General features: G+C 49.0%; 1 protein-coding gene across 1 annotated transcript in view; it reads right to left on the bottom strand.

Annotated features, from left to right (window-relative positions):
- CACNA2D3 (calcium voltage-gated channel auxiliary subunit alpha2delta 3) overlaps positions 1-9,995 on the bottom strand; it is a 488,288-nt gene that overhangs the window by 368,844 nt on the left and 109,449 nt on the right. The window lies entirely within an intron of this gene.

Here is a 9,995-nt window from a genome sequence, read left to right as displayed (position 1 = left end):
TCAGGGGATGTACTGTATGGTGATTAACATAATATAATAAAATAAAATTAATTATAAAAAAAAAAAAAAAGGAGAGATTCATGACGGCTTAAATTGGGGGAGGAAAACCAGTGGGCATCCCTGCATTTTCTCTATGGCTGTGTCAACAGTGGGATTGGACAGGGCATCTTCATTATTAAATGTAAAAATTGAGGCAGAAACACTCCATAAATGTCACTCTGAATGGCTCCTTCTTGGCTTGGGTTTCATTCACTAATGTGATTTGGAACAGTTTACTTTCCAGTGAAATTTAAGCAGAGCTTTGTTCTAATTTTGGCTATGAATGACTTATTTATAGAGAATAAATTTTTATCTGATATTTTCTGCTATTGGAACGTAATACTTTCTCTTACCTGGTTTGTCTCAGAGACATTTCTTCTATTTTCCTCCCAAGTCAGCTTAGCTTACATCTTTGCTGTTACCTTTCAGAGCTGTCTACTGAGCAATTACAAGAATTTTGAGCTCTCCTTTTACCAATAAATTATTAGGGGGGTGCCTGGGTGGCTCAGTCATTAAGCGTCTGCCTTTGGCCCAGGGCATGATCCCGCCGTTCTGGGATCAAGCCCCACATCAGGCTCCTATGCTGGGAGCCTGCTTCTTCCTCTCCCACTCGCCCTGCTTATGTTCCCTGTCTCGCTGGCTATCTCTTTGTCAAATGAATAAACAAAATCTTTTTTTTTTTTAAAGAAATTATTAGGGAAAAAAATGCCCTCTTTTTCTTCCTAATTGTCTCTAACAATCAAGTTTGGAATAATATATGCAAAGGAAGATGTTTGTGCACTAGCTCTGTTCCATCTCTATCCCTTCCTGATTAAATATTCATCCATCTGTTCAAATACACATCTGCCCTCCCATTTCACCATCCACTTGCTTCTCCACCCACCCATCCACCCATGTATTTAACTCTCTTCCCAAGTACTAAGGTTACAGAGAATACAATTCAGAGTCAAAGAAGTCATTCCCTTTGGCTTTGTCATTATTCTCTTCCTATCTCTGGCACTTTTCCTGGTATTACGAATCTTAGCGATGCATTTGGGGGTGGGGGGGGTTTACGTTTGGGGATTAGTACAGCGACTTTACACATGGCCATTTATGCAGTCTATGAGGCTAAGGAAAACTGACTTTCTTAGAAGGAATAAAGAAAGAAGAACATAACAAAATACCTTTGCAATTCATTTCCACGTTCTGTGGCTGTAAATAAAGCTTTGCTCGTGGAGCTAGAAGGCGAACCCCAGAGGATGGACTCGGAGCTCAGGGCTAAGCAACAGACGGCTTGCCAGAGAGATGAATGCATTTCATTATCTTGAGCTGATTCCATAGGCATAATTAGAACTCCTTTGAGAAGTCAACTAATTATGTAATATCCCACAAAATATGTGAGGATTTCATCTTGGCATTAAGCAGAATCTATCAAACTCTGTTCTAATTTATGATTTCCTATTAGAAGGGAACCAAACAGGGCAAGGCGTTTCCACAGCAATGGTTTCTGATTAGTACCACCGGATAACATAAAGGTGGAGTATCTATCTTCCCCTTGGGTCATCGCCGGGGAAAAGGCAGCTTAGATCAGCCCGATGTATTATTAGATGTCCCCGTTGTCCTACAGAAACACAGCTGCAGGTGTATTATTTCTGGCTGGGACAATGGTAATGCGAAGTATCAGCAGAGACATCAGATGAATAACCTCTACTAGCTGGCTCGGTTCTCCTCTCTACTCAGTCCGTATGGAGCAGGGCGACCTGGCCCAGAGGCAGAGGTTCCAGCTGAAGCCCCAGGTCCCCGCCCACAGCCCACGTCTCCATCTCCAGCCATCCGCAGTGACAAGGAGCATCAGCCGTCTCGCTGGCCTGTGGACCCTCCTGCTTTGCCTTTTCCCATCTCTGGGGGATCTCACCTCCCAGTCTAGGCCCAGGAAATGGCTTTGGCACTTTTTTTTTCCCCCCAGAAAGAAAGGTAAGGAAAATAATGTTACAGAACTCTTTAAACTGCATTCCCGAGAGTTTCTCAAGTGTGTGTAATAAAAGGCAAAAACGGAGTAACAAAGCCATTCTCCAGGAAGAAGAAAATGAGAGGCAAAACCAGGCAGTTTCATTTGTAGGTAACTTATAAAATGAATGTGACTTTTTCCCCCCCAAAGTCCAAGTTACTCCTGGATAAATTAGCTACAGATGATGCTTTAAAAAAAAAAATGGTGGGGAAGTAAGCAATCCAGCTGCTAGGTGCCTGCCAAGCAGCCGAAAACATGGTTCAAGAGATTTTTGAAAATTTCTAATGACAGAATTTTTTGGAACATGTAGATTCAGCTTCCCAGGTTCAGAAAGGCAAGGCCGGGCCTTCAGGATGCACAGAGACCACAGAGCAGAGGGACGGCAGGCGCGGGGCCCCACGGCCACCACCGGCCTCCTTCGCACGCAGACACCGCTGTCTGGCCCTGTCCCCTCCCAGCCAGATGGGCCCCTGCGCCCCTTCCCAAGTTAGCGCTCCAGGGAGCCCCTCCCCGGGCCCAGAGCTGGCCCTCCAGATGAAACCTCTTTGCCATCTCCCACTCGGCGCAAAACAGCTGGAGTTAATGAAAGAGTTAATGTGATTTTCCACTCTCCCCACTTGCTTTGAGGGACTCTGGTGAGAACTGGCCTGATCGAATCACCTTTAGGGAATGGAAAAATCTAACTCCCCACACACGAAGGCAAGCACAGAAAGGAATGCTGGAGATGAACCAAGGCCAGGCTGCACGGAACTGCGCGGGCAGGCCACAAGGAAGGCGCGCGCCGACTGGAGGGGGTGCGAAAGGTGGCAGCGAGGCAGCCATCTTCCTAACTACACAGAGAAGGCCCCGCTCCCACGTCCCAATCCCACCCGTGGGGTCGGGTTGCAGGCCTGGTGTGCACATGGCATGGAGTGGGCTCAGCCCCCATCCCCTTTTGCATCTCACAGATGTGGCAGCTGGTATGAGTTAGCCGGGCAGTGACCACATTTTGGGGAGAAATCACCCATTGATTTATCACAGGGGCATAAATCATAAATGCATTTAGTTGTCTTCATTGCCTTTCCTGTTATCCTGCCCCTCTGAAGTGAAATGAAGAGGCAGATGTATTATCTGGGATCAATTCCAGATCCCATTTGTGTTTAAAAAAAAAAAAGAAAGAAAGAAAGAAAAGAAAACCAGGAAAGGTTTCACACAAACCTCCTGCCACAGGTTGATCAAAGTCTGTGCGTCCTAAAGACCAAGCCACTGCACGGAGAGCTCAGAGAGAAGCCTGGGCTTCATATGACACCCTAGCCTACACTCGCCCCTTGGACCCAGATGGGGCTAAGGATGACAGGGGGTCCCACACTGTCCCTAAACACAAGCCAACCCCCTCTTCAGCTCATAGACACTGAGGCCCGCAGAGCCCTGTGCCCGCAATGAACTACACAACATCATAGAGGTAACAGAGCAGACAGCGATCAGTCACAGACTCAAATTCTAGAATTAAGTCAGTGAAAACAGGGGCCACAGCAAGGGCAGAGAGCGATCCTTCCAGAAAGGTCTAGAGGACTCCTCTTAAGTGTTTTTGCATTCTCAAGGTCTCAGGTTCCACCTAGGTCTCCTCAAGGATCCTGTCTCATTCACTTTGTTCCCCTTCTCAAGAATTTTGTCCCATGTCTCTCCCTGGGCCTGTGGACCAGAAGCCACTGCCAGGTGCTTTTGCTCATGGTGTTTGTGAGAAAACTGGAAAGGAGCTACTACTATTAGCAAGGCCATTTTACAAAATAGAAGCTCAGAGAGTTCCACCCCTTTCTCCTGATGTTGGGGGACCAACTGTCCATCCCTAACTTAAGACAACCCTCCACTGGATATTGTCTTTTAAAGGGGGCCCCAATTGTCTTTAATGAGAAGAGATCACAACAGTCCATTTCCTCAGTCCAGAGGAAGAGAAAGGATCAGGATCTTTAGGAAGGTTGAGGTAATTATGCTGTGGGGAGAAAATATATTTCGGTATCTTTCTTTGGCTCCTACAGAGATCCTTCCATTTGGTGTCTAAACACTCTTCTTTGAAATTCTAAAACCATCATTTTTCCATCCCAGGAAGGCACAGAAACAAATCAGGTGAAAGCAAAAATTAAAATGATCCAAATAGTAAAAGTCTTAAAATTTTTATGAGTTCTAAGGATCAGACTCATGGAACCAAGGATCGGGGAGTGCCAAAAATTCAGGCTTCTGACCCAAAAGGCACCAGACTCTTGCCCCCAGCTAGATTCACCCTCTCCAGATCAGAGGGCACTGTGGAAATCTGTTCCAGGGCCTGAGGTGGCCCCAGGAGGCTGCATGGCTGGTTAGCTAATCCTTGCTCATTTGGCGGGCCTCTTGCTTGACACTAAGGCCCATGAGGCAGCAGGCTTCCCACTGGACAGTTAGCATGCAGCTCATACCAGTCCACCCCAGAGAGGCCCCACTGGTCACTACCATCAGCTGTTTTCTCCTAGGCAGGAATCCCTGAAGAGTGAAGAGTAGCACACAGAATCTATTATTGATGAAGCAAAGTCAACTTTGCTGGGATGCAGAGAGGGAGGGGTGAGGCCCCTTGGGAGGCTCTGAGCTGACAGCAGGGCCCACAGCGCAGGCTGCAGTCATGCAACAAGGTCAGTAAGCTCTATCAATGTCCTCCCTTCGTATTTTTTATGGGAATGATTAAGGTAAGGGTAGCCAGGCGGACACCAGGTGGATGGCCAGAACCGTTTGGCACTGGGAGCCTCACGTTTTATCCCCAGATGTTTGAAGAGAGCACATAAGGGTCAGCCTATGGAGGATATTGGATTTCCTGAAATCTACCGGAAAAAAAGGAATTTCATGTATGAGGAATAAAGGTGATTTCGGTGATTTCTCTACCCATAAAGATAGCTAAAGAGGAAAGGGCTCTGCTATGATGAAGACCCAGAAGCATGAAAACAAGCAAGAGATACCAAGGGGCGCAAGGCTCAGGGTCAGGTTGGAGCTGGGGACCCTTTCTGCTGGGCTATTGGGATCAAGTTCGAATGTCTGTGCACGTGACATTCAAAACTCAAAGCAGGTGAGGATTCACAAGGGGGATGCAGAAATCCCGTCTTGACCTAAATCTAGTTGTTCTTCCCTCCCCTCCACAACTGTTCACTGAACACCTACTTAGTACACATCCAGCACGGCATCAAGGACTAAGCTTCAGGGGAGAATGAAACAGGAGCCAATCTGGTGTCTCCTGGAAAGATCATCATTGCAGAGATAATGGCATCAATCATCAATCAGCACTGCATTAAGAGCTGCCCAGGGGCGCCTGGGTGGCACAGCGGTTAAGCGTCTGCCTTCGGCTCAGGGCGTGATCCCGGCGTTGTGGGATCGAGCCCCACATCAGGCTCCTCCGCTATGAGCCTGCTTCTTCCTCTCCCACTCCCCCTGCTTGTGTTCCCTCTCTCGCTGGCTGTCTCTATCTCTGTCAAATAAATAAATAAAATCGTTAAAAAAAAAAAAAAAAAAAGAGCTGCCCAGACATTCAAGGTGCTAGAAATTCCATTACCTGGAAGCCTTCTATCAGGTCCCAGAGAAGCTCGTTGGGAAGTCCTCAGGAGGCTTCTATGCGGGGTCCACCCTAGGGCCTCAGACCAGAAGGGGGTGCTGGGGAGCAGGTTAAAGCTAGGGCTTTGGAGCTGAGTTACCTAACCTGCTGTCAAGTCAGTTTCCTCACCTATAAAAGGGACATACTATAAATATGTCTACCATAAAGGTGCTGCCAGGATCAAATGAGATGACACTTGGAAAGCGCTCAGCCTCTGGTCGCTGGGGGCACACAGATGGCCAAAAGAGGCACAGCACCCTGCTCTCATATGGTCATGTTTCTAACGGATGGGACACTGGGCACAATTTACTTCCTTGTGATGGGTATCTAGTACGTTCCAGACCAGACCCAAAATGCTGCCCTTAAAAGGGAAGCAGTAACTTAGATGACTGGTAGTCAGGGCCGGGGATAACTTGAAATCAGACAGTCAGGGTAGGTCCCATTGAAAAGGTGGTGTCTGGACAAGGACATGAAGGAAGCGAGGGGTGAGCCAACTGGAAATCTGGGGGCAAAGTGCCCCGGGCAGAGAGAACAGCAAGTGTTCATCTCCTAAGGTGACCGTGTGCCCAGCAAGGCCGAGAGCCATGGGCTGTGCAGGGGGCATGAGGGGACAGCAGTGGCAAGCAGGGTGGGATGAACGGGCACCCATTGGGCCAGGACCCTGTGGGCCTCTCTTGGGACTTCCACTGAGACTCGGCACAGCACAGGGAGCCAGTCAGGTTGGGGGGTTCGCCGGCACAATCGGCCGCTTGTTTTCGAAGTTTCTGGCTGCTGTGCGGAGAGCAGGCTGTGCAGGGCCTTCTGATGAAGCCAATCCATCCAAAGCGTGGGATGAAATGTGATTTGATCGAAGTGTGTGTGCAGGGGTGAAGCAACAGAGGCTGAAGGAGCATAGCTGGTTTCTAGGCCTGGAGGTCCCTGATCACTGGCACACCAGGGCACTTCTCCAGATGGTGGGGCTGTGCTCTGCCCTCCTCTCAGTCCTGCTGAGCAACCCCTCCGGCCCATCCGAGGAAGGAGATGCAGAAAAGTGGCCAAGAGCTCCCCTGTTGAGGCGGTAAGCCTACAAGACGGGCTGAGTCTGAGCGAGGCTTCCGCTCGCAGAGGCACAGAGCCTCTGTTGGGGGCTCCTCTGTTGACTTGGCCTGACTAGTTCACAACCCAAGGTCCCCCACAAGCAGGTGCATGTGAGGCTTCTCGCCAAACCATCTACAGGGGCGGGGGAGGAGTTTTACAAAGGGAGCCAACGAGGTAAGGGAATGATCCAAGGCTGCTTATGAGAACGAAGCCCTTGCAAACCCCTGCACCAGCCACACGCATTCCCAAACCTGCCGAGCCAAGCCGGCGGCCTCAGGACGTTGGCTCTGATGCACCTGCGGAGCCCGGCCCGGAATCCTGTAGACCACAGTCTCTTCTCCATCACTGATGTCCACCATGCCCCTGTGGGCCCCCAGGACCCATGCACTTGCCCCTGCGACAGCCCTGCCAGGGCAACATTTCCAGGTTCCTGTCCTGTTTCCTAGATGAGGATACTAAGCACAGGAGAGTCAATCGCTTGCCCAAAGTCACCCCACTCAGACACAGTGAAGCCTGGAGCCTTAACCACCACTCTAGAAAAGAGAGAACTCCTATAAATCAACACTACTTGGCAAATCTCCTTTTTACTTTTCACTAATACAGACAGGCTGCTTTTCTGAATTGAGGAACTTTAGCTGTTATGTAGACTAATTAATTAATGATAGTGAATGACCAAATAGATCTCCGTGTATTTTCCTGGGTGCCGGAAGTTTACTTCTCTGTATATGTTTATTCATGAACAGGTAAAAGGAAAGGCTTAAACATGTTTTTAAAATGCCTCTGAATACTTTAATCTTCTTATAAGTCAACCAAGACACTGCATGAGATTAATCCATATTCAGGGATAAAAATGTACTTTCTATTTTCCACATCTGAAAAACTATTGCTACATCATCTTGAATTCACCCAGTACCACTGCATTCTAACTATAACAGAAGATTTTAACAATACGAGTGCTTGTCAGTCACAGTGACAACAATGAGGATATAGCATCCCGTGCCCCACCTACTCTGCGCCCAGCACGGATCTTGCTAGCACATCAGCTTGTTTCATTCTGAACAACACTGCAAGGTGTGTATAATAGAGCCCAATAGACAGATGTGGGGACGGATTTTTCAGCATCCAGACAGCACCCTCTTTCTGTTAGACAGGGCTGCTTCCCTACCCTGGTCTACTCACCAAGAGCCCTACTTAAGAGACCAAGAGGAAATAAGACCTTGACATGTCATTAGCTTGCAAACAAGGCCGAACTCATTCAACAAACTTCCAGTTCTTCCTGGGTGTGCCGGTTAACAAGCTAGAGTTGCCTCAGCAAAAAATCCACGGGGCTTTATGAGGCTGGGTTGGGGCTCTGCAAACCACGTTTCTGCTTTGTCAGCAGCTTCTGGAGAGGCTCTGCTAGAAGGGTCAACACGGGGAGGCTGCAAGGATGGAGAAAGGAGATGGGACTTGTTCCCTCCTGTTTGGTTGCTGCGGGCTTCTGGTGCCCAGTGTCATCACTCCAGCAAGGCTCCTTGTCCCAGCCAGGAACAGTTCATCCTCATAGCACCAAATGAAGCTAGGTTATAGTTTTCCCAACACTCACAGAAGCAGGTCCATCCCCTCCAGAGACCCCAGCACCCCTTCTCAAAAGCCTGCCTGACTTTCCAACCAGCGTGCCCTTCTCAGCGGCCTGGGTCCCAGCCCCCAAGTCCTCTCCTTCCAGCTTCTAAGTTTGACTAATGACCGCTCCTCCGCACGCCCCCTCTCCTGCTTGCCCCCACCAGCCATGGGGTAGCAGCTACTGCCTAAATCTGCTACTTCCGTGACACCCTATACCTCTCCTCTGCCCTTTCTGGTCAACAATTCTTAACATTAAATTCTCTCTGTTAAAATAACTTTAGGGTTTCTGCCCCTGAGTGGACCCTGCCTAATCCACTAGGGACACAACCGTGCCATGTGGCATTTCTCAGCATGTGCCAGCATGGACGGTCTTCACCCACCGGGCCATGGAGGGGGCACTAAGAGCCACCTATCAAAATGTCAGTCCCAGGGCTGCACCTGCAGAGAGTAGGACCCAGGAAACATTTTTTTTGCAAGTGCCCCTTCATTTGGCTACACAGATGTGGAGACAGTCTGATGCGAGTCAGGATCAAAGACCCCCAGTTTCACAGCTGTGTGCTCTGGGCAAGTAACTCGATCTCCCTGAGCCTGAGTTCCCTCACTTGTAAGGGAAGAATGGCACTCGGAGAGTCAACTCACAAGGCAGAGCTATGAATGAAGTGAGCAGAGAAAGCATTTGACTCTGGGCCTAGCATGGAGACTCTGGGCCTAGCATGGAGACAGGGACAGTGGCGTCTGGGTGGAGGCCAAGGCCCCAAAGCCGAGCCCGCAAAGAGAAGCAGCACTCGCTGCAGCAGGGAAGGTCTGAGCCCCTGACGTGAAGGGATTTTCAATGGCTGCCATCAGCCATGCATCAGTGGGCCTCGTTCCTGACTTGTCTCGTCATGTTCTTCTTGCTGGAGTCACAAGATGTCTAATACTGGCAGAAGTAATTAAAAATAAACCGGGAGACAGCGAACCATTTCAGCCCTCCCTTTGGCGGCAAGGAGGGCCTGCGTGAGCTCTCCCCACAGTGACTGAAAATGCCTTTTCCTGTCATACCGTTGACTGACCATGAGAAATGAATGTTCCTGCTATTTTCCTAAGACAGCTTTAGGATTTATCACCCTTGAAAAAATACAGCAATGACACAAATTGACCCAAAACTTTCAGACGAAAATGTGACTTCTGTCAGGGAAGGAGCGAGAAATGGAGGGAGGGAAGGAGAGAGGGAGAAGACAGACAAATGTAACCACCCAACTGAGCCCTGAAATCAGACAGCTGAGGGACAGGGGGGCATCTTGGAGCATTCAAAGGAAGCTAAAAAAGAAAAGAAAAGAAAAGAAAAGAAAAGAAAAGAAAAGAAAAGAAAACAGAGGAAAGGAAAGAAAACAAAGGAAAGGAAAGAAAAGAAAAGTCAACTACCTACCTATTACCTACTGCCTCCCCCCACTGAAATCAATTATGATGAGGAGTCAATACAAAACTGCACACCCAGCCAGGTTCATGCCCCGTAGACTGGTTCCCCATTCAGCAGTCAGACAGCACTGCAGAAAAGGCAGCTCACGTCTCTCCCCTGTTCAAGAGACTCCCACGGCTCCCCACTCCCCCTGGATCACAATCAAAGCTCCATGCTGTGCCCACTGAAGTGTGGAGGAGCTAACGCCTGCCTGTCCCACCAGCCCCCAGCCACCTGCTCTTCATCCAGCTCCACACACACGCAGATGC

The sequence above is a fragment of the Ailuropoda melanoleuca genome, chromosome 4, assembly GCF_002007445.2.
Source record: "Ailuropoda melanoleuca isolate Jingjing chromosome 4, ASM200744v2, whole genome shotgun sequence".
NCBI classification, from domain to species: domain Eukaryota; kingdom Metazoa; phylum Chordata; class Mammalia; order Carnivora; family Ursidae; genus Ailuropoda; species Ailuropoda melanoleuca.
This window is presented reverse-complemented; position numbering and strand designations above follow the sequence as displayed.